We start from the raw sequence: 24,038 nt of genomic DNA on the forward strand, positions 1-24,038 counted from the left end.
ATTTATTTTTAGTTTGCTTCTTGTTGGTGATATGAATAGCTCTTAAAGCTGCTGTCTTTTGTTGAAATTCAAGAACTATTTGAAGTCAGACACCACAAAGAACATCTGTACTGCCACAGTCACCAGTACCCTGTTAAGACATATTACATATGTTACGCTGAAATTGAACTATACTTCTGATACTGGTAGGCTTGTTTACACTAGTTATTACAGGGGGGTAACACCGGACAGCAGATCTCAACCCTAAAAGGTTCTACTGCTCAGTTCAGCTACAGTGAAGAGTGGCAGAATCATTGTCTAGCAATGATAACTGGGGCACTGCAAGTCTAAATACACTTAGTTATTGGGCATACACTACTTACTCAACTGTGTTCACCTTAGCTAACAGCAGAGCTGTTTTGGCCACTTGGGTGCACAACACTGACCTATTTTCAGAATTTAAAAGTTGAGAGAGAAAACGGGTTAGCAAGAAGTGTCTTTTTTACAAATCGATCATATTCATTGGACGTTGTGTCCACCTGATGAATGTCAGTCAAAAATATTCACTCCCTTTTTAGTTCTGGTTTGCTCTCCACAACTTTGTGTTTCTGTTGTTTGGTGCAGACTAGGTGGTATACAGCGGGCTTTTAGAGCTTTTTCACCGAAAACCAGTAAAGTGGATCAACCAAAACAACGAGCTGATGACTCTAAAAAGCTCCGCAGAGCTGAGGGGAACTGCAGAGTAAGTGATAAGGTCACTTTCGGTTTGTCACTACTAGCAACATCTTTCACGCCACACATAGTCAGTCGATCCATTTTTAACAAAAATATTGATTATGGAAGCCTAAACTATTTGACTCATGGGTGTTATCCAGGGCAGATCATCATTCCCATTAGCACAGAGTCAGCTTAGTCTGTATTAAACAAGAGAATGAGACAGAAAACAGCAGCCATGTGCCAAATCCACCAAAATGATTTACTCCCAATGTTATTTGATATTTTCCCTTGCTGAGCTGCTGTACATACAACGTTGGCCCTGCACACCCTCACAGGTGTTTTCTCTTTTTCTAGCTTGATTGGACATCTGCTATGGTTGACAGTAGGTGAAGCTAAGACAGGAACTATGTGAGCCCCCTAGACCCATTTTCAAAACAAAACAAAAAAAAGTATGAAACAAAATTAGAAGTGAAAACACAAATAAATCTGATTGACAAGAGTTGTGACACGCACAAATGTTCATTAACTTTTCAAGTAAAGGTGCAGACTGCTTACAGGTGCAAGGAGACAAATGGGAGTGAAGGACATGTCAGTGAAGCAGCCTGTACAAGTCCACACAGTCCTGAGGACTGACGAAGATACAGATATTTTGCATTATTTTTAAACAACAGCAGTTTTTTTGTACAAATGACATACTGCCCTGACATTGGCCAGTAGCGGTAAGATAAGTGCTTGTATATACAGAATAGCTATTCATTCAAATTTTCCTTTTTATACAGACTGGCTTCAGGTGGCCCTGAAACTTTATACATGAATGATGTGATTTGTTTTTGTCTCGAAAGCTCTGAAGAAGGCCCATTTGTACCAAAACGTCAGCTTATGGAATAAAGTCTGTGCTACATAAACATCAGATGTTAAAATAAAAACTTCTCTAGTCAAAAAAAAAAAAAAAAAATTCTCCGCTGTTGTTTTTCACAGTTTTGAGAGATATGTTGTCTACTATCAGCAGATGCTAGCATTGACTGGTGCCTGGCTTAACCATAATGATTTAATGAGATCATTTCCTATGGGCCTTTTTCATGGAAAACATTTTGATGTGTCACATTAGAAAACGCACAGGTGTAAAAAGTAAAATGAATGAATTCCATTTAGCTGCTTCAGTTTAAGGGTCCTGGTATTGTTCATACTGGTTCACAGTCTCACTGTCAAGAGTCCAGGTATATTACAGCCACTAAGGTCTAGGTTGGACTACTACCAGCAATACAGCAAAGCTATGTCAAAAGCATGCCATTGCCCAAACTGATCGCATATCTGTCGTTTAAAAGAAATAGTACGATATTTGGGGAAATAGACTTTTTCAGTTTTTTGCCATAAGTTAGATGTTGTTTTGACATTTCTGTTTGTGTTTAGATTAAAAAAAAGAGATGAGTTTTATCGATGCAGGGAGGTGTATTTTGCGAAGCTAAGCTGATCAACTCTTAGCTCTAGCTCGGCAGTTAGCAGACATGAGACTGGTATCGATTATCTTATTATATCCCAAACAAAAAAAAAAAAAAAAAAAATTAAATCCCTCAAAAATATTAAATTACTTACATTTTACACATTAACTATATTCATGAACATTACTGCTGTAATTCTAAACCAAACCAAGGTGAACCTTGTGTTGTTTTGTGAGTTTTTTGAGAGCAGCTAGCTAGCCATAGGAAAATATATATATATATTTTTTTTTTTTTTGACTGGTGGTGAGTTTTTTTCTTTCTCCTATTAATTAAGCTAGGCCAAACAAAGTCCTGGACTTATATATTAATAAAGTGGACAAGAGTTGATGAAACGGATGTCAATCCTCTCATCTGACAGCAGATAAGACAGAAAACAAGCTTGTTTCTCGAAGAGATACTGGTTTTCCATTAAAACTCCAGGTTCTGCTCTTCGGTGACAGAGAGAGGCCAGCTTTAACAAGAGCGAATCGTTAAAAATACAGAGAAGTTTGACTTGCTGAGGTAACCTTGTCAAGCAAATTAAAAAAAAATGCATCAACAATCTCTGACAGATTTGTTGTAAGATCCACAGCATGTTAACGACTACAGTGTGTACAACGTGTTTCAAATATACTACAGCACACGAGCCCTCTTTCAACTAACATCAGACTACTAAAGCTGAGTCAAGTTTTTAGCTTCTGTTTCTCTTTTGTGCAACGCATTCTCGTGATAACCATGTACATATGAGGAATCCTATTTCCTATTTCCACTCTACACGAGTCTGTTTTCCGTTAGTTCATTACTACAGTGAGAGCTGGTTATGTGTGTGTGAGAGCATTTTTCAGAATCGAGAGCATCGTTTGACCTCAAAGTACTGTGTTTGATATGTCAGTGTGGCATGTTCCCCTGGCATGCGTACTATATAGACTAACATACACCATACAGTATCCACACAAACACACACACACACACACAAAACTCCCTGCTGCAGTCTTTTCGATACATCCAGCCTGATTCACGTTAACCAATAAAACATGTCTGACATATTAATCGGGTCTGCATGTGGGGGTAGCTCTACTATTGCACTGCTGTTAGGGGGAGGGCTCTCATTGGGCCATCTTACGCATCCTAGTGGCCAATAAGAGAGGGCTGAATCTCTCCTCTCCTAGCAACAAGACTCCTTTTCTCTGAGCGGTGCAATCAGCAAACTGACACCCATAATTTTAGGATACGAATAATTGCAACTTAACAGCTTTTCAGCAGAAGCAGGGAAACACAAGTTTATCCTTTTCCACATCACTAGAAGATCTCTGTTTTCTGTCTTCCCGTTTTCTCCCTCTCCCTCCTCCTTTCCATCTTGGCTGCAGCTCTGTCTCCGAGTGCATTCAGGCAGCTCCTGTCTTACCATCTTAAAGGAACAGCCCTGCATATTTAAGGTTTTTTTTTTTTTTTTCCTGTTCAGGGGCATTGTGGGTAATGGTCTGTACTTGTTGACCTCACAGTGCTGAATGGCGGGGCCTCTCTGAGGAGGGAGAAGGAATACCTTGGCACAGAGCTATCATTTCCCCGAGACACTACCAACCTCTCAGCTATGAGCCTCTCTCTGTGCAGATGTTCCACTCGCAGCTCGGCTTGTTTAACATCTAACAGCTTCCACCAAAACTATAATAAAAAAAGTAGGCTGAACATTATGAGATGCAGTATACCTCTAAAACAGACATTACTAAAACAACAGATGAAAGGCAGCAGTATGGGAATGTCCTATTAGATAAAACAGAAGAAAACTTAGCTTGATTGAAGGTTTGCTGCGATCTTAAATGACTTGGCTGTGGCCCTTGTACAGCACCTGTTGCCAGGCTACAGCATTGCACGTGCACATGGCGGTCTGACCCCTGACCCTGAATGCATTCCTGTCCTTGCCCCTCTGGGAGTTGGGGAGAGCAGAGCACATGTTACATGTCTGCACAGCAGCCTCAGACGACCAGAAAAATGTTGAATTTTTCAGCAACCACATTGCCCGTAGTGAGCTCAGGTAAGGGTCACAGTTTGCTGTGCTGAACCAAAAACAGCAGTTTTTTTTTAAATCATACATGTTTTATCTCATAGTTCACTTTTCGATCTGCTTAGAAAACTATCTAGCAAACTATCTAACTCTCTGGATATTAGCGTATCCAGTTTAGAATAGGATGCTGCAGGGTTGGATATCTGCAGAGAAATGCCTGCACTCAAGTACTAAGTCTCTGTCTCATGCCTGTGTGAAATTTGACATGTGGCAATTGTAGGAACAGTCTGACCTTACACTTGCTAGACTTCTTAAATTTAGCAGAACAATATCTCATGGTCATTATAGGTCAATTGGGGTGGCATGCAGAAAGCGTCTGGCAGGTTGAGAAGCAGATAATTAACTGCCCATATGACCTCCTGTCCTTTTCGGCATCTTCCGTCCAGTCTCTGAATTGTCTAACAGCAGGAACAAAAGCCCCCACAAAGCTCATTTAGCCCGGTTTCAATGAGGATAGACAAGGAAAAGGCGCTCTCTCTTTGAAGTGTGTTCCCTCCGTCCTGCTCCGGCCCCACCTCCTGTCCAGTGGATCAGACCGTTACAGTACGAGCGGCTCTAACACACAACCACTGTTCAACCTTAGGTGACCCTTGCTCTCATCAGACCCGCCCTCCTCCGGAGGAATGCTGCTGATAGGAGTTTTTAATATTCCCCGGCACCGTGTGCCCTCAAATTTGGCGGTGCGGCGTTAACACAAGCTGACACCACAGATTAGCCACAGACATCAGGAATGCCGCGGCCTTTTTGTGCCACGTGGACTTTGGCCAAAAGAGCCTTTGGTTACACTGGCCACAGAGACCTGTGAAAAACAGGTCCATGACAGAAAGATGGACACTCTTCGGCCTGGCCGTCTTAACGTTACCTAGCCTGCAAGCTGGAGAAGTGTGGACGATGAGAGATGGCAGACGGTAAGGTCAAAGGACAGATGTTTAATTTCAGGGAACATCATCTGTACAAGGTAAATTGAAATGGTCGATTTGTACCTGATTCACCTGTTTTCATGAGGCCAAGATTACTGGGACACATTAAGTGTTTGACAGTGACATTTAATAAAGAGGAGAACACAACCTCTTTAAAGTTGACTGACTGTCCTTCAAAATCTAAACATTTAATTAATGTTTGGCAAAGACCCAAAAGGTTTTCATGACTTCTCTTCAGTAAAATATGCTTTTGGAGTATAGGTGTGCAGCTGTGCCCACTTTTTATTTTCTTACTTCGATGCACTTCAATAAACTTGTCATCTTTAAAAAATAATTTGATAAACTGTCTGTGCTTTGTTAAGACGAGCACTGCACTGAAGATATTTTCACAGACTGATTTTACATTTCAGGTCCAGGTCAAGAGCCCACAGTTGAACATGAACCATAGCAAGAACAGGATTAAGGGTAGATTGGTTTGGATATCTTTTTCTTCTTATGCTGCCATCCCACTCAATGGGTAACATATTTGTGCTGTGTGTGTAAATCTCTACACAGAGATCTCTAGAGAGATCTATGATTTATTATACCAGGCATAAAAAAAAGGAAGAGCTAAAAAAAATTGTATGATGCCATTTAAGGACACACACACACACGCACGCACAAAAAAAAAAAAATCATTGACAAAAATCCAACATTCAGAATACGAAACCTTTTTGTAGGATGAATGAACATCCGTCAGAGAAAGAGACACTGAACACCTGAAGTGTAATCTAATCCTTAAAATGCAGAGCTTCAAGCCGAGCAGTCAAAACAGTTTAAGCCCCTTTGAAAGTTAAGCAGCTTTAGGTCTTCATCAACATAGACACACAAAATATATAACTTTTCTAAGCCAATGCTCATCCGATGGTGTAATAAGATTTAATCACAAATACCTTCTTACGAAGCAGGCATGACAGACTGACCACTTGATCACATCACTGATGAACATCAAAGTTTGATCAACATTCAAGTAAACTGGCTGTGTACTGTGCATGCAAGATTTTTCAAGGACACAGATGCCTGTGTGTTAAAATGTTCTGGGTTAGTGTCTATTCTCCCACCTTCTCTTTTGTTGCAGTAGCTCACAAACTGAGGCAAATTGGTTAGGTGAATAAAAAGATGCAGTAAGGACTGACACATTCACCAACAGAATTCTTCTCTTTAATTCATTTTGATTTCATACTAGATTTAACTAAAGTCTTTAGTTTTCATCTACTTTGGCATGTGAATAAAAAGCATGCAACAGAGTTTACAAAGAGTTGACGAATAATCAAAAGGATGAACCAGGTCCTTGACACGGCGGATACTTCAGCCTTGCTTGAGTCTGAATAAGATGATCATATGAGGATGTGTCATTCCACTCAGTAAGGCAAGAGTAAAAGTTGTTTTATTGAGTGCAGATCCATATAGTACCGAACCTAGAATTACAGTATAACTACAATCAGCCTTACAAAAATCCAGACCCACAGACAAACTTCTGCGGCAAACCTCAGTGTTGATCTGGCAGGTTTACAGCAAATGCGCATTTTCAAACACAAATCATTTATGTGGCAAACTTGTGGTTCTTATATGGCAAAATTGCCCCAAAACCTCATAAACCTTGTCGTGCACATTTGGCTTTCTGCTGTTTTCTTCATGTTACTCACATTATGTTGCTTTTGCTTTCTGAAATAACAGTGCAGTAAGGTCAGCAAGACCTTAAATATTTTTCAAATTCTTTTTAAAAAGTCGCCTAATGGTTAAGTCGCCTATAACCGCAACGTGCAGAGTTCAGTTCCCAGCCGGGGGACCTTTGTTGCATGTCATAACCCTCTCTCCCCCCACATTTCCTGTCTCTCTCTACTTGGCTGTCAAAATACAGGCAAAACTGCCAAAAATAATAATAATTTAAAAAATTTAATTATTAAATATTTTCGGAAGCAGTTTGTAATGGATTGTTGAGGTGGAATAAGATCAAGTTTTAAGGATAAAGTTTTGCATTTTTTTCCAGTTTGGAAACCAGATCGAGGCTCACTTCACTGATCACTACTGTATGGCCAACATCCCGAGCCGGCAAGCAGGGGAGGAGAGTTTCACCAGACCGATGAGTACTGTCAGCCAATCTCTGCTTTCAGCCATTTGTATTAAATAAATTAACCCTAAAGTGCTCTGAAATTCCACTGAGAGAATGATACTATGATTTGTAGATGTTTTTTTTAAAGAAGTATAATGTGTTAGATGTCAAAAACTCATTAGCAAAATGATGAGTCCTTAGATGAGGGGACTTTAAAGTCAGAGGAACAGATAACATTTAAGTCTTGCTTTTATATGAGTGTTTTAGGAGACAGTTTCCTTCGAAATCCCACAGAGCTCATCAGGAAATGGTCAAAACAAAGAAACCACCATCCACCAAAGAAATGGACATTTACTCTTAATAATTAGCAAAATTAATTTGTGGCTACAAACATTTCAACTTGGAGTGAGAAAACAACGAAAGACACTTATCAGCACCTTGCTACAGTAGCTGAATGAATTACTTTGCTTATTTGTTTGCTTTTGAATAAAATGCGTTTGCTTATTTTCATACAACAACATACATGCTGTACAAGTTTACAGCTACCACTGGAAAGACTACAGGGCAGGGCGAAGTGAAGGGGCATTCTGTAAGTGACTGGACTTTGTTGGTTACCTGAAAAACAAAAAAGATGAGACGTTAATACATTGAAAGAAAAGAAAGAATGTGACAGGAGAATCACGTGGGCAACAAGTTTCTGCAGCTGCTGTGGTGTGAACACTGTGAGACCTGTTGTCACTCCACAGAGCGTGATCACTGTGACACTATTCTGAAAAACTATAGAAACAAAACTTGGCATTGGTACTGTCCTAATGAGAGAAACACATTGATAAATTAACAACTGACATTTGAACAAGTGCTTATGAGACAATAATCTACAAGGTAAATGAGAAGAAAATACTTAGAGGGTGACGTACAGTACTAGTAAATTATGCATTGAGCAGTTGTTCACTGTTCTCCTACTGTATTCTACTTTAACTTAGGAGCTACAATCATATATGACACATAAAAAGGGTAAAATCCTCGAATTTAAGGTGGAACCCGCAAATAATTGCTTTAAAAATGAGTAAACTGAACTCTGTTCAACTCTTAATCAATAATAACCATAATAAGACTTTTTATATAATTTTGATTGTTATTTATTTTTCATGAATACTTATAGAGAAATACTAAATAACTGAAGGCAAGATTTCAAGGGCTTTAAGTTACAGTGGGTTTGGACACTGTGAAGAAGGGTGCTTTTTTTGTTGATTTTTTATTATTCTATTGCATAACAAATCAGTATGTATATGGCTGTCAATGGAGTGATGTTATCTATAGATTCTACTGTACCTCACCACGAAGCAGCTGCTATTTATCAATACACAATTTGTTTCTATGGAATAAAAAAAGGGGGAAAGAGTAAAAACTTCACATTTGAGAAGCCAGAAATAGCAGATGTCTGGCACCTTTGCTTGATAAACAATGATCAGATGTGTCGATGATTAATTTTCTGTCGATCGCATAAGGCAATAATCAACTAGGAGTTTCAGTGCTAGTGTATTTGCATAATTTTGACAATATATCATGTTCATTTCCAACTCTGACTAAAAGAAATGCATAATTCTAGATATTTTGCAGATATTTAACATACGTGCTGTTCTTAGCTGCCCTTTAATGATTTATGAAAATTATGGCCACAAGTCTGTTCTTTATACTCTGTTCCAGCAGGACTGGCTCATCCATTACTCATAAAGTACATACATATACACAGGTGCATTTACCGTGTAATTGAGGCACCTGAACACACACTAGCAGTTATAACTCCTCTCTTTTTCATCAAGCCATTTCTTTACACCACAAACACGACATAAACACATCACCAACATAAACAACCTCCAGACACAAGTTTGTGAAAATGTTGGACGGGATCAATACTTTGTTTAGCTTGAGAGCAGCTGTTGGAGGAGAACTGAGATCACAAGAGCTCGGTTTCAACGGCCACACCAGCAGCTGCACTGAGATGCTCAGTGCAGGGAGGAGACCTGAGTTGATCGGATGCCTCGTGTAGTAAAAAAAACAAAAGAGTTCCATCTGCTCCCTCAAGTCTTGGATTGTTCTTCAGCATCAGACTAAGTTTGAAAAGTTGCCCGGGTGTTTGTGATCTAATTGTGCACAGAAACGGCCACAGGTCACCTCAGAGCCCCGGGTAGAACAACTGTCTGGATTGTTCGTGGTGCCGGTGATATGTGAATGAACACTTCAGTTTTCTGTTTTATTCAATTTATGACAGTTTAATCACTTTCAACTGTTGTGATCCTTATATTAATGTATCAAATCAGATGAGGCAGAAACAGGCGTAGAAGAAAAAATGCTGATTAAGAAGAGATGTGAGAAGAGGAAAAGATGGAAGTAAAGTGCAGAGCTGCCTGTGAGGGTTGGGACAAAGAGTTTGCCTCAGAGTCCTCTGTCATTTACGCTTGGATAAAAAAAGAAAAAAAAAACTCACATACAGGGCCCCTGTCTCATTTCTATGGCAACCTGAAGGCCATTATCGTACCTTGCCATTCATTGTGAAAGGACTTCAGTTGAGGACGGTGCGGCGCATTTCCGCTGCTCACAGCTTCGAAAAAGAAGGAAAGAAATGAATGAGTGAAAATAAAAAACTCCACTATGCAGAATAGTGCAGGGAAGTTCAATCACTCTTACAGTGTAACAGTTTATTAATGTGAGGGATTTAAACTTGGGTCAAGTGACAATGAAACAGAGCATTCATGACACTAATACGTTGCTAAACACCTATATTTGGGCTGCAGAATGATATTGAAAAGGTCAGAGCTGTTAATTGCTATTATGAAAATAAGCCACTGCATCTTAAACATACAGTAGGTTTTAATAGCATGTGCAGACTTTTGTGTAACTAGTGCTTTTATTTCATGTATGCTTGAAAATTATTGGGGGGTTTTTTTTGTGGAAAAAGCACGGTTGCAAAATGTGTTATTTTTCCTCTCTTTGATCAGGAATGTCGATTTCTCTTTACTTTTGACCAAAGCTCAGTGCTTACTTTGTAAAACCACGTTCTGTTTCTTTATATGATTTATTTTACACAAATAATTTATAGGAAGGCCTGTGTGGAAATTTGAATTTGATGCTTGATTCTGCTTGATTAATAAAACAATTAGCCATACTTACAGTAAATGAGACTTATGACTGCAACAACAAAAAAATTCACATTTACAAACTGTAATATAATAATATAATAGTAATATAATCTTCTATATGTTTTTATTTCACATTAATTTGTTTTATAAACCACAGTACTGTATTACAGTAAGTGCAACACACACCGGACGCACCGGATAGAAAGGAGAAGTGGTGAAGGTACTGTAGCCGAGATGAGCAGATCCTGAGAGGAAATGTTGCTGCTTTTGTAAAGCGTTGATGCATGTTGATGCAGGTTGGCACGGGATAGTGGCATATCCCGACCCACTGTCTCCTGATGAAGACTGTGTGATGCAGTCGAAAGCTCCAGAACAAGGAAGTAAGTGTACCTTGACTTGGGATTGTTTAGTAAAATGTTTGACACTTTTTGTACTCAACCCAAGAGGATCATCTGGGAATTAATTTCTGTTTATGTAAATAACTGTTTTCACTTGCCTTGTAGCTACAGATGTACAGTACAGTACAGTAAATGTGCATATCTAATTCAGAATGCAAAAATACATTCTTAGTTTACCATGAAATCATTGTTTTACAGTTCATAGAGTTAAGAGTTTTTGCTGTTACCATTTTGTTAAATTAGTACAATGCCTGAAAACTGAAATATTAATGAAAAACATTCAGTGTCCATAAATCATTAGAGCAGTTCTGTTTAATACTTTTAAGATCATTTGGCTATTATCAAATGGCTGATTTTAGTTTGAGAGAGTCAACCCTGTCTGGCTTAATACACAGCCTCAACTTCAACTTTTGGCGAATTTTTTCTTGGGGTACTAGAAAGACATAGACCTGTGTGAAATAACACTTCTTTTTATGGCTTTCTTCTTCATTATAAAAACCCACTTCAAGATGAAAACAGGAAAAAAAACTTTCATTTTTGGATACTAGCAAAAAGCAGAAAAAGGAAATAGATCGTATATCTAGTAGGATTTCTAGAGGAACACATTTTTATGTAATCCATGAATTCATTCGTCTTGTACGATAAGACGTCCACAAAAACATGACATAAACATGGCGTTTAGATTAGGTTGGATGGACATTGAGCAAAGTACGCTGAAATGCGTCCTCATCAGCTACTGTCTGTAGTTAAGAATTTAGTAAGAGCAACTTTTAATTATTCAGTAAATTGTGAGTGTAGTCATATACATTACAATGTTGGCAGAAGTGCTGATGTTGCTAACTGTTTGAGAAAAGTGAGCGGGGTTAGTTTGACAGTGCATTAGCAGCCAGAGTCCATTCTCTGCGTCCCCAGAGAGACCAGACCGGGCATATTAACATTCTCCTCAGAAGGGCCACAGGATCTGCCTTCAATGCTGTCTGACTCCAAACAAAAGATGGTGTGTGTATGTGTGTGCATGTGTAAGACAGAGACAGGCTGGGAGTGTGTGTGTAACTGTGTGTAAGATGAGGAGAAAAAAAGCAGGGAAAAAGAACAAGGGAAAAGGACTTTAGTAGAGGGAGGAGATAGTTTTAGTATAACTGTACTGTTGCCTAGTGTGTATAGGTTTGCATTCCCCCTCAAGCATAATGTAACCCACTTGTCCTGCAAAAATCAACAATGTTTTAAGAATTCAGCAGTTAATTGTTTTCCAATCATTGTTTTTAGGTGAAAGCTTCATCCATCCAAAACATTTTCAAGCAAATCAACCTTCTTTTTCCTTTTTCAGCTTGTGTGACTGACTTTTAAAGTGTTTTAAAGAACCAACTGACTGTCGTATCCTTCCCATGAACAAACATAATCCATGATACAAGTAAATCTCGGTGATGACGTTTTTGCCCGACAGCAGTATTATGATAGCTTACTTTTATGTCAGTTTTTGATCAATCGTTGTGATCAATACCCTTGTCAACCAATCTGAATCCGTCAAGGTTTAGTGAGTATTTCATTACAGAATGAGAAACAGGATTAGTTGCTATGCAAACTGTAACCAGGGAATTTATGAGCCACTCCTCTTACTTACTCACTCATATACCGTTTCTATTTTTATTTATGCACTTCTGTTTATGTGATGTTCTTTGAAGACTGTTTTTCAACCTGAGCACATGTACTGGTTACATACAAGCCATAATATGTGAGAGGGCTGTCTTAAATTTGATTATACAGCAGATACCAGTGCTGGTGCCTGGCGGCATCACTGTCATACCCAGTAGCAACTGTAGACAATTGACTTCCTATGCATAACTCAAACATCTGGCCTTCATCACTGAGTGACTGAAATCTTTTTTACATTCCATGTGCAAACTGCACCATGTCATGCAATCAATGTCCACTCTGTCGCTGTGAAGATAGTTCTCTACACTCTTATTCTCTTATTCCTGACTACAGTATGACAGTATTGTAGTTCAAGTAGTATTTAAACTACTTGAACGTGCCAGTGACCAGTCAAATAGCTGCGCAGTGTAATGATAGTTAATTCCTGCACGTTTTCCACATTTCATAACAAAATTTCACTTTTGATCGATTAAATGTGTTATCCCCAAGGGGAAACTAATATGAAGTATGGGCATAAAAAAAAACATACACAATAAAAACAAATAAAAAACAATTACAATAGAGTCAGTTACATCAGAGATGTACCTGAGATGTATTGATACAATACCTGTACCAATGGAATATCAAATACATTTTCCCACAAATGTCACGATATACATGTAAAAAAAACCAAACCCATACAGCAATTAAAATACAATATCATCCTGCAGTGTTTTTACAAGTACTGTCAGATAAATATGAAATCAACTGTCAACAGAAGTATGTGTGTGCAACAGCCGGGAGTTTCCTATCCACTTAAGAAACTAGACTCTACAGTCAATTTAGCAGCTTTGTGAAACTTTACATGGGCACAGCGGGTGGTGCTTTGAGCTAAATGCTAACATGATTGATTAGCTAACATGAGTGCTAACAGGCTCACACTGGCAATGCTGTCCAGCTGATGTTCAGCAGATAAAATCTTTGCCATCTTATTTTAGTGTCTTAGCACTCTACCATTTGCTAATTAGCACACATCACAAATTACAGCCTAGGCAGATGGGAATGTAATTAGTTTTGTAGATATTTAGTCATAAACCAAAGTGCTGGTCAAATTAAAATTTGACTTGATGATGGTGTTATATGCAAAGTTAAGGGATCGCCAAAGGATGTGAATGTCCGCACCAAATTTCATGGCAATACATTCAGTAATTGTTGAGACATTTACCTTAAAACCAAAAATGTCAACCTCATGGTGGCGCTAGACGAAAAGTTAAGCAATCGTCGAAGTCATAAAAATACATTGTCTGGGAACCATGATCAGCTGTAGAAAATTTTGTGCCAGTTTGTCTGACAGATGTGGAGATACTAGAAGAAAAGTTAAGGGATCACCAAAGTCTTTATGATTCATTGTCTGGGGACCATGAATGTCTCTTCATGGTAATCCATCCAATGATTGTTAAGATATATCCGTCTGGACCAAAGTGGTGACCTGTCTAACTGACCAACAGACCAACATTTCCATACCTAAAAACAGATGATGAAAAAATAATGGCACTTGCAAATACATCTTATGGCCTTTGTTTTCCAAAACCTGTTGCTATATTCTCTGCCCTTTATGACATATCCTGAACGACAGGGATCTGACAAATACAATGCATACAGAATTCATTGGTGAGGCTTATAATGCTTGACTTTTATTGACTGTGACTGTCAATTAATTTGTGAGGCTCTTAGCCATACAATAAATGCTGCAATTAACGGCTTTATACTATAAGGCCATCATGTTATTAACTCTTCCTTTTGATAAACAGCATCTGCCTCACCATGATTTGCTTGTCCTCTAAAGAAATTATGAAGAATTATTATAAAGAAAAACAATATTTAAGCATTCAGTAAAATATAACTGTATATCATCAGTTAAGAATGAGAAATGCTTATTGATACTAGTACAGACTAAACGTTTAATTCAAAGAAAACTTGTCTTTTTCAGAGGAAGCGCATAAATGATTAGCCCAATAACACTTCATTTGTTGATAGCTTGTGAGTTTAAAGTCATTTAAGGATCGACCGCTTCCACAAACTTTATAAAATGGCTTAAATTCTGTCTATTTTTCTACTCTTTCTTGACCCACATTACATTCAGACTAGATACGATTGTGATTAGGATAATTCTAGTAGCTGTGATTGAGTAGCGCTGTGACTGACTCACACATAGTGCGACAGAGGGCCATCTCCACTGACCGGAAAAGGAGACCATCAGATAAAAGCCCTTAACCTTGTAGCAAGGCAGCCATTGACCTTGAATATACAGTATCACCGCAAAGGTATACGTATACGTGCGTCCAGAGACACAAGTAAAAGAATGAAACTGGCAACCTCAAATATATGGATATATTCTCGGGAGACGGTTTGTGTTCTTCATATTCTTTACCATTTCATTAGTATAGTTTCTTCTTGGCAGAATGTCTGAGAGGATCGAAGACCTTCTGCATTTACCGCTGTATATCTCTGGCCTCCACCTACTCCTATCCACTTGTTTTTCACTAAAGCACAGTTCAATACAGCAGTACCATTTCCATAAGCTGAAATATTCTCTCTGAATTTGTAGCCTTCACTTTTACACCATATTTCCTCTCACTGCAAAAGAAGTACTTCACTCCTATCTTAATCTGTTAAGAAAAATGACACCGTACGGTAAGACACAATGTACAGCACCTCGTAGTTCAAGTGACAGAGCTAAAAGTACAGCTATAATTCATGGTACTGTTTGGAAAATGATTTATCTATACAAAGTAATAATGTGCAGGCGTGTTCTGTGAAAATAGCTGTGTTTGGAGTGAATGTGAGCATGTGTAAAGCAGTCATCTTATGATGTATCTGCTCTGAGCACATATGGTCAAACAGCACAGTTTCTGCCAAACAGAATTAGGAGGACTTTCTTACCACTGCTCAATTTCTCTCTCCAGCTTTCTCCTTCTCTTTCTCTCTCTGTCTAAGACACAAATTATACACACACACACTCAAAGACAGCAAATATATGCCTTCATATCTCATGTATACATAAATGCCTGCATTATTAGGGGCTGATCATGGTTCATATTTTCCTTTGAAAAGCACAATTTATCATATCCTGCTAAAAGGAGATGCCACTTTTTCATAACATGAATTGTAAATTAGAAAAATAACTGAGTTTACTTGTTTTAATTCTGATGTATGGTATGGTATTGTATAGTGTATGGTAAATTGTTCTGTAAGTTATTTTGGTGACAGTTGCACTGAGGTTTTGGTCTTGGTTTTGCTAACTCCAAATCTGGTTGAGACAACTGCATTTGCATCTGGATCCTTTGAGTACAAATAAGGATACATTTACTATGAGATCCTCAGGACAGTGTCTGCAACCTCCACTCTATGCCAATGTTCAGGTATAATGCACACATAAAAGTTCCAGGGGTGTCTGCCTCTGTGCACCGATAAAACGCATCCATCAGCTGGCTGCAGGGAAGTGTTGCGATAAAGCTATGCTAAGGCAGGATTGGCCCAGAACAAACCAAGAGTGGTAGGAGAGAGATGCTGGCAAACACTTTTGGCTGGGTTAGGTGATTTGGTTTGAGTGCAGCAGAGGCGGGCAGAGCAGCAGCAAAAGCAGTAACAAGATGGCGGCAGTCTGCAGCAAAGAGTGTAGTGAGCTCTGTCCAGGGAGAGAAGAGACAGAAAGCTGTATGCGTAACCTGCTCAGGGCACCTAGGTGCCAAGTATCACAGTGATTTGGAGCCAGTCCCTTCCACGGGGTGGGGCGGGCAGAGCGGCGCCAGCACCCACATGAGCACTGATAGGTGGGGGGGGGTGAGAACAATGGAATGACTGCCTCCCAGACAGAGCTGCCGTACTGCAGTGATAAGGGAACAGGAAGGAGGGGGGGGGGCACAGGAGGTAGACACACCTGCTTCTGCCGCTGGAGCAACAGAGACTGCAACAGAATGAGCTGGATTCAAGCGTGAGTCCAGCCTCTCATCCAGCGATCAGAGGGCATCTCAGGACTCTGTGAGAGCAGGAGTGAGATCACAGCAAGGGGGTAAAGACAAAGACAAAACCACACTCACTGACATATGCTGTACACTCACATGACACAGATGAGTTTATTCATGCATTAAGACATGAAATAAAAAAGAAGCTGCATATTAAAGGTTTGCTACCAGTGTACGCAATAGAAAATCTCTTACAGTATAACCTCTTAATTTCATGCAATCAAATGTATATTTAACCCCAGGACATGTTATCTGCTGTTCCAGTGTTATTTGATCATATTTTGAACTGATTCACAAAATCTATAATGAAACTTCACTAAACCTGTTTTTCATGAAAAGTGAATAATGGATACAGGTGGCTATATCCAATCTTTACCTAATTACTTGGTGAGTCCATAACTGACTTACAGCAATCAACTACTGCACATACACTGCTTAGCTATCAGGTAAATTTATATGAATAAGCAAATAGGCAAAAATAATAAGAATTCTGTAATGCTGTCTATTTTTTCCTTGATCCCTAAAAATAGAATGCTTAAAATATTCTTGCTTAGTGTCAGTCCAAAGCTTCTCGTATTTATATTTGCTTTGTTTCTTTCCCTTCCAAAACAATTTCCCCCTCTGTAAGTCCAACTGTGTGCGCTACACCTGACTGTACAGTGTAACACTGTACAAAAAACATCCGCACAAAACAAGCTGTCAGTGAGAGACACTGAAAGATCTATAGCATTCTCAATGGTCGGCCATTTCACAAGTAGGAAAAAAACCCAGCAGAGGCCGGGGGGTAAGACTGTGGTGGGAGGTCTTAATGATGTTGCATGTGCGCACGCACACACACACACACACACACACACACACACACACACACACACACACACACACACACACACACACACACACACACACACACACACACACACACACACACACACACACACACGGTGATTCACAGAGTGAATGCTTGAACTGCACACGTGGAATCTAGCTGCTTTCATTTTCCTCACAGTCATTACTTTTTCTGTCAGAAGATTAAATTTCAAAACCAAACAGAAATCATACAGTATCTGCGATCACTGTACAAATATTCAGTATGTTTCTTGTTCCATTCTTCTTCCTTACTACCTGTCTGGTAGTGCTCTCTCTCTGCATGTGTGCTTAACAAGGCAAACGTTGACACCATGACCTACTGCTACAGACCCACTGCCCTGAGTCGGACATCCCACTGAGCTGACACGACATTACAACATTTATATTTTACCACCAAATACTTGAATGTAAAAAAAGAATGAAAAAAAAAAAGAATGTAAAACAATGTTCACTCGGTATGGAGACATATGACAAATGAGAAAAGTTCAGAGTATTTCTGACCCTGGCAATGAAAGATCAAGGCCCACACAAAATGTGGAATTCAGGTTGTAACACAGATCAGATATCTTACAGAAATCAGCAGTCAGATTTGGCTGTATAGAGCAGTTATTTGTCTGTTATTAAGCTTATCCAAGAAGGGTGTAATCGAGGGGCAATTGAATCAAGTCCAGTTAACCTCGATTAAACCCTTCTTGGATAACCATAACCTGGATGACCAAGAATCTTCACAGACAGTGTTAAGCTCTGTTGCAGGATCAGGAGGTTCAGAGATGATTTAAGTTATGATATGCTTGTTTACTCTTACTGAAACCTGGCTAACCTGCATTACATGCTGCTGAAGTCATACTAAGGCAACCTTTCTTACAGCTGCATCCTCACATAGTAAACTGAAACCAGGCTGGGGAGCAAAAATCCCAATAAGATATGAAGTGCGTGGCAATGCGAATGAGTTGCAGATTTACAGAAGTCATTGCTCATTAGGAGCGATTGACCACATAGTAAAAATGCCTATTTAATGAATCTCTAAATTCCTTAAGCATGGGGCAATTGTACCGAAAATGGCAGCTGTTTCTTCAACCATCCATCTGATATGGCTAAAAATGCCTTCAAATCAAAGCTGAAAATAGAATCAGAGCTCAAAGCTACCTGTCCTCCAACCACATAATCATGGCATCACATTCAAGCTAAACTAATGAAAGAATGAGGACAAAACATCAAACAGTATTGCTGCTCAGATGCTATTGAAGCTTCTTGAAAGACTTCAGAGTGGCTGAAGAAGAAGAAGAAGGAGACATGTAAAGGGTTACAAACTGTAGGTGTGGATAAAGGGAGGAGAAGGCTAGAAATGAAGCTGTTACTGTGATCACAGATCACCGACCAATTATAGAAACAGACCAGACACATTTCAACATGCTGAATGTTAGTTTTAGGAGAACTGTGAGCACCGAGATGTCAGTACTTAGCATGATAGACTGGTCTTCAGAAGCTGAGGACCTGCAATGGCCCCACACAAGCCATAGCATCAGCCGTTATATAATCACATCCATTAAATTACAGTATACACTATGACAACTTTTTCATTTCACTTTTACTCTTATCCTGCTATCATCCGTACTTTAATGACTTGGCATCCATGGGAGGGTGGCACCCTCATGCGAACATACATGTGTCCTGCAGTTCTCATTCAACTATGCACTGAGTTTCTCTATTCAGAGTCTTCTATTCACATGTAACAATGATGCACACAGAGATAGTTGCACCAGGTATAGAAAAAGAAAGATGAAAATTTTCATGAGGTCAAACACAATTGTACTGAGCTCTCAGTGGCACGCTCTCACCAGTACTTTGTGCTGCTCTCAAGATAAGGCGTGAAGAGTCCATGTAGAGCCTGACTGGTGGAATTTTTTCTCTTTTTTATGAGGGAAATGTAATTCAGTAAGGCAATGAATACCATAATATTCAAAATGGGATTTGCACTTTTCAGCCTCAGTGATATTATGTGCCCTACAACATTTTGCTGTTGCATATCAATTAATACGCCTACTGATATATTGTTTTTCATCTTCTTTCTGCAAACATGTGACTGTGTCTACATGTTATCCACAGAATGGTTTGTCTACAACTGTCTTTTACAGACTGAGTGAGGTTCTTGTGCTGTTCGTCTATGTTAGCATGTGTAACATTAGTCACTGTGGGTGTAACCACAGTCACAAATTCCTCCTTCATCCATTGTACCTGCCCCCAAAAAAATGAGATTACTGTAAACGTTACAGCGTTTTGCCATATCACCCCACCTCGTCTGGACATCCCTCCATCCCAGTCACATGCCCTTCATACCCACATTCCTCTATCCATCTCCCCCTCTCCCCCACCCAACGCCCCACACGCTGTGCCTGCCTCTGGGTCCAAACCCCTCCATATCCTGAAAGAAACTCAATGTTCTTCCTTTTCGTTTCACTCTATCTCTTTTTTTGCTGTGTGGGTGGATCAAATGAACATTCCCTGTCACCACGTCGAGCTAAAAAAGCAAAGCCGTCCCTTCTTTGCTGCGCTGGCTGTCTTTCCGCCATGTTAAGTCTTTTTCCTTTTTTTTTGTTTTAGGTTACAGAGATGTGTGAGTGCCCCTCGCAGCTCCCAAGAACCCAACCCGTGCACATCACAGCAAAACGTCACAAGTTAGGGTCTCAGGGAATGAGAGAGGTACAGATTGCTTTTTGCCTGGCCTTTCCTATGCGACATACAGTAGATCATCAGCTGCTCGAGCGCCATGACTGAGACTAAAACAGACAATAGCAGCTTCCTCTCTTCCTGGCTTTGTGCTGTACCCTGAGTCGGTTTTGCCAGTAAGTCCAGTCTGGTCTCGGTAAGTTGGGGTCCACACAACTGCAGAGCACATGAATTATTTTCATCCATAACACTTTTATACTGTATGAGACAATCCTGCTATTCTCTGCATGAGTCAAATACAGATACGTGCCGTAAATCAAAGATACATCACATCACGCATACAGACCCTAATACAAAAACTGACCACATATCATCTTATTGCAAGTGAACACACACATACTGTACACTTGTACTGTAGTCACCACTGAATGGATAGACAGCAGATAGACAGCACTTTATTATCACATGATTTTCGTAAGAATGGCTCTGCCTCAGCGTATTCCGGCTCTACTGTTGCTGCCACAGTTTGGCGCGGCTGAACAATGGTATGATAATCAGTGGTAAAACACTGTACATTTTTTACTTAAAATGCCATAATCCCGCACTGTGCACATGCGCAGCAGTACCAGTCAGACAACAAGGACAGCAGCAGGGACTAAAAATGGGCTGTCAGGGTCTCTCTCAGATAAAAATCCCTCCCCATCACTAAAAAAGGCAAAGCTCCTTACCGCTTACATTCTCCCCATGAGATATCGTATCTCCAGACACGCCAGGTTTGTCAGTCCTCTGAGACCACACCTGTCAATCATGCGGCTCTGACTTTATGGAGGGAAAGCTCATTCGTCAGGTGGACAAAATGAGATCTGACTGCCCGCAAGATGAAAGAGGAGAAGGAGTAGGGGTTGGGAGGGTGATGAGATGAGATGCGAGGAAAAGGGAGAAGGAAAGAAGAAAAACTCACCCAGCTGACTGTGGTGGCGGAGGCTGCCGCAGTCCTCTATGTATGTCTGCGCCGGTCAGCCTAGCACAGAGGAGGAGAGGATGTGGCCAGACAAAATGGAAAGAGAGAGATCTGTGAGAAAAACAGAAAGCTGGAGAGAGAAGTAGAGGATGAGATTTTAGAGCAGCTAGCTCAAGCTTTGTTGAATGGATCACTTGGACTCGCACATGAGGCTGCTGTAGCAGATTGCTGCTGTCTAGCCGTCTGCTGCTCAGACATGCAAGACTATACCATGTGCAGCCAGAGAGAGAGAGGGAGAGGGAGAGAGAGAGAGAGAGAGAAAGAGAGAGAGAGATACAGTGACAGAGAGAGATGAAAGGGAGGGCAGGTGTGAGGTTAAAGGGTTAAGGTAGGTGAACAATAAAAATAGCAGAAATAGGTTTAAATAGAAAAATAGTTTAATTAGTAAATAGTTAAATTTGGAAAATATGGAGTTAAAAAAGCCAATATATAAGAATGTAAAAAAGCAACAGAAAATATAGACAATAAAAGGAAAGAAAAATTAAAACGTTTTTACAAAATAAGAATGGAACAAGATGCACTGTAGTGACAATCAGTAGAAAAATGGCATGCACAAGGAAAAAAAGAGCAGATCAATGGGCCTGTACCGCTACATGCACGCTTACTAGCACAGGAGAGCAAGGACAAATGACAGAGAGACAGAATAGAATGCGAAACACAGGAAGGAAAGAGTAGATGAAAAGCAGTATTAAGGTAAGGTAAGTTAAGGTAAGATACATAACTGATAAGTAAAACAGAAGCCAATTTAAATGCACGACGCTAAGACACACATGCAATTACCCGTAATTTCAGCATTCCCTAAAGTTTTCCAAATAAATCACAGCTTTACATCGGACCATAAAAAGCAACTAACAAATGGAAATTCTTATTATCACTAGATTTTTGCAGATATGGTTAATATCTCTGAAAGCAGGCTCAGACACAGAGTGCCGAACCAGCCACAGGAGTGAATAATAGGAAAAAATGTGTAACGCCTGTTGCTGTAGTCCCTCTGCCTGCTGCTACTCACCCTCTTTCTCCATGTGACACTACTACCCATCTTTTTCTTCCTCTGTCTGTCTGTCTCCTGGCTCCATCTGTCTCACATTTTCTATCTGCTCTCGCTCGGCGCTTTAGTCTCGCTATATCACACCTCTGTCTGTGCCTCTGTATTTTCTTTCCCTCCTCTGCCTTGCATGCTTCATGGATTGCAGGCTCAAGTCCCCAGGGCAGAGAAACTGTAGAGCCTCTGCTTGCCCCTCTCTGCCTATTACATACAGCATCGAAACAGCAGTAGCAGAGCGGGGAAAAAGAAATAAATATCATCCATTCATTTCCTCCCACAGCTGAAATCACTTAGACTCTAAAGGCCTGCTCTATGCAGAGAAGGAGCGATAAGGAAAGGTAAAGAAGGAGGGAGAAAGTGGAAAAGAGAGCAAGAGCATACAGTAGCAGAGGGAAGAAAGAAAGAAGGCAAAGATAAGCAATCACATTTTCATCTTACAAGGTCTCTTTTCAAGCTCCTTTTCATTTAAGAAAAGAAAAAAATCCTTCCCCAGTCGGCAAGTCCGGTATTCTGTTCCTGTCTCTCTCTCCCTCTGTGTCTGTGAGAGTGACTGGGTATTACAGCGTGTGTTTCATGGAGAAAAGGAGGGTGGGATTGAAAGAGAAAAGGAGGGAGCAAGGGAGAGAAAACGCATGAGTTCAGGGAGCGGTAAAGGAAATGTAACTGGAAGCCTGGCGGTGTGATAGTCTTATATTTTATCAGCATATGCTGCTGTAAAGCAGCAGAAAAGGGTTGTGAAAAAAGGACAGGAGACAAGATGGTAGAAGAGCGAGACAAATGGGGAGAAGAGGAATTCGTGGAACAGGGTTCCTCTGACGGACAACACACAATGGGCTGAGATCAGTGACAGCAGAAAAATGGCCTGTGTGGTCCCACACTATCACCCTCTTCCCTTTACTGGTTTAAATGGATTTCTCTGAGCATGTATTATCTTTAATTTCAAGGTCAATTAGAAAATCATAAACAAAGGCTTTCACTTAATCTACATTTTCCTTTATTACTGACTTGAGTATCATCAGAAACGTGTCGTTTTTTGACTCTATTCCAGCACTTTTTAAAAGTAAAGACATTTCTCTGGGTCTGAGAAATCACATGCTGTGTTTTCTCGACACATCACATGCACTTCAGTGCAGTGAAGTATCCGTTCAGATAATCTCAGTTTTACAAAGTGCCTTTCTTTATTTCCACTTCCTCTCCAGTAACGTTGACACTTTGACTCAGCCACACACAGAACTCACATTAGAACAGCTAAACTGGACTATTTATAGAAATTTTCAATGAAGACAAAAACCTAGACTTAGATTCCACAAGGAGGGTGGGGGCGTCTGTGCTGGGGGGTTCACAAGTGATAGCTCCTGTATGCCTCCTGCTGTATACTGTAACACACTACCCCATGGCCAATAAATAAATAAACAAATAAATAAATAAATAAAACCATTTTTAACAGGCATGGATGTAAATAAAAAGTACTTTTCTTGTAAGAGGAAAAAGCAGACTAAGCAAGGTAAGCATGCACTGAGAGCAAAAAAAAATCCAAAAAAAACCCCCACAGTAGATTCATGTCGTATCTACTGTAACTGACTGCTCGCTCTCTCAAACCGCTGAAGCTGCCCCGTACCAAGGGCCCCTAATTCATTCTGGCCCACAGAGCTCCTTACCCCACCTCCATCGAACCCGGTGGCCTTGGGACAGAGAGCGAAGAGTTTAAGTGGAAACAGTCTTTCATCATCATACCACTCCCTGCTCTACACATCTGCACACAGCAGCACACCGCACAACAGGGATACCATCTATCCCTAACAGGACTGTATCCACTATCTCATTTTATTTATAAGATTAGTTCAGACTACTAACTGTATTGGGAACATACTTAGATGGCAGCACAAATAAAGTTGTAGCACGAATAATTAATTATTTAAACTGTGTTACTCAGGGAAATCAGGAGGAAATCCTGTAACTGTGGTATAATTTACCACAAATTGCTCATAATGTTCC

At 40.0% G+C, this 24,038-nt stretch overlaps 1 protein-coding gene across 7 annotated transcripts in view; it reads right to left on the minus strand.

Moving 5' to 3' along the window:
* Positions 1-7,581: 7,581 nt before the first annotated feature.
* The window catches only part of ubash3ba (ubiquitin associated and SH3 domain containing Ba), a 93,599-nt gene continuing 77,142 nt past the window's right edge, over positions 7,582-24,038 (minus strand). For 4 of the 7 annotated variants that reach the window (XM_040149997.1, XM_040150000.1, XM_040149995.1 and 1 more), the window contains 3 exons: positions 16,359-16,457; positions 9,788-9,850; positions 7,582-7,863 (listed from right to left, as the gene is read on the minus strand). The gene's annotated coding sequence lies outside the window, so the exon portion shown is untranslated. The remainder of the gene's footprint in view (positions 7,864-9,787; positions 9,851-16,358; positions 16,458-24,038) is intronic. The other 3 variants (XM_040149996.1, XM_040149998.1, XM_040149999.1) reach the window with 3 other exon arrangements.

This window comes from Xiphias gladius, chromosome 17, assembly GCF_016859285.1.
Source record: "Xiphias gladius isolate SHS-SW01 ecotype Sanya breed wild chromosome 17, ASM1685928v1, whole genome shotgun sequence".
In the NCBI taxonomy this organism is placed as follows: domain Eukaryota; kingdom Metazoa; phylum Chordata; class Actinopteri; order Istiophoriformes; family Xiphiidae; genus Xiphias; species Xiphias gladius.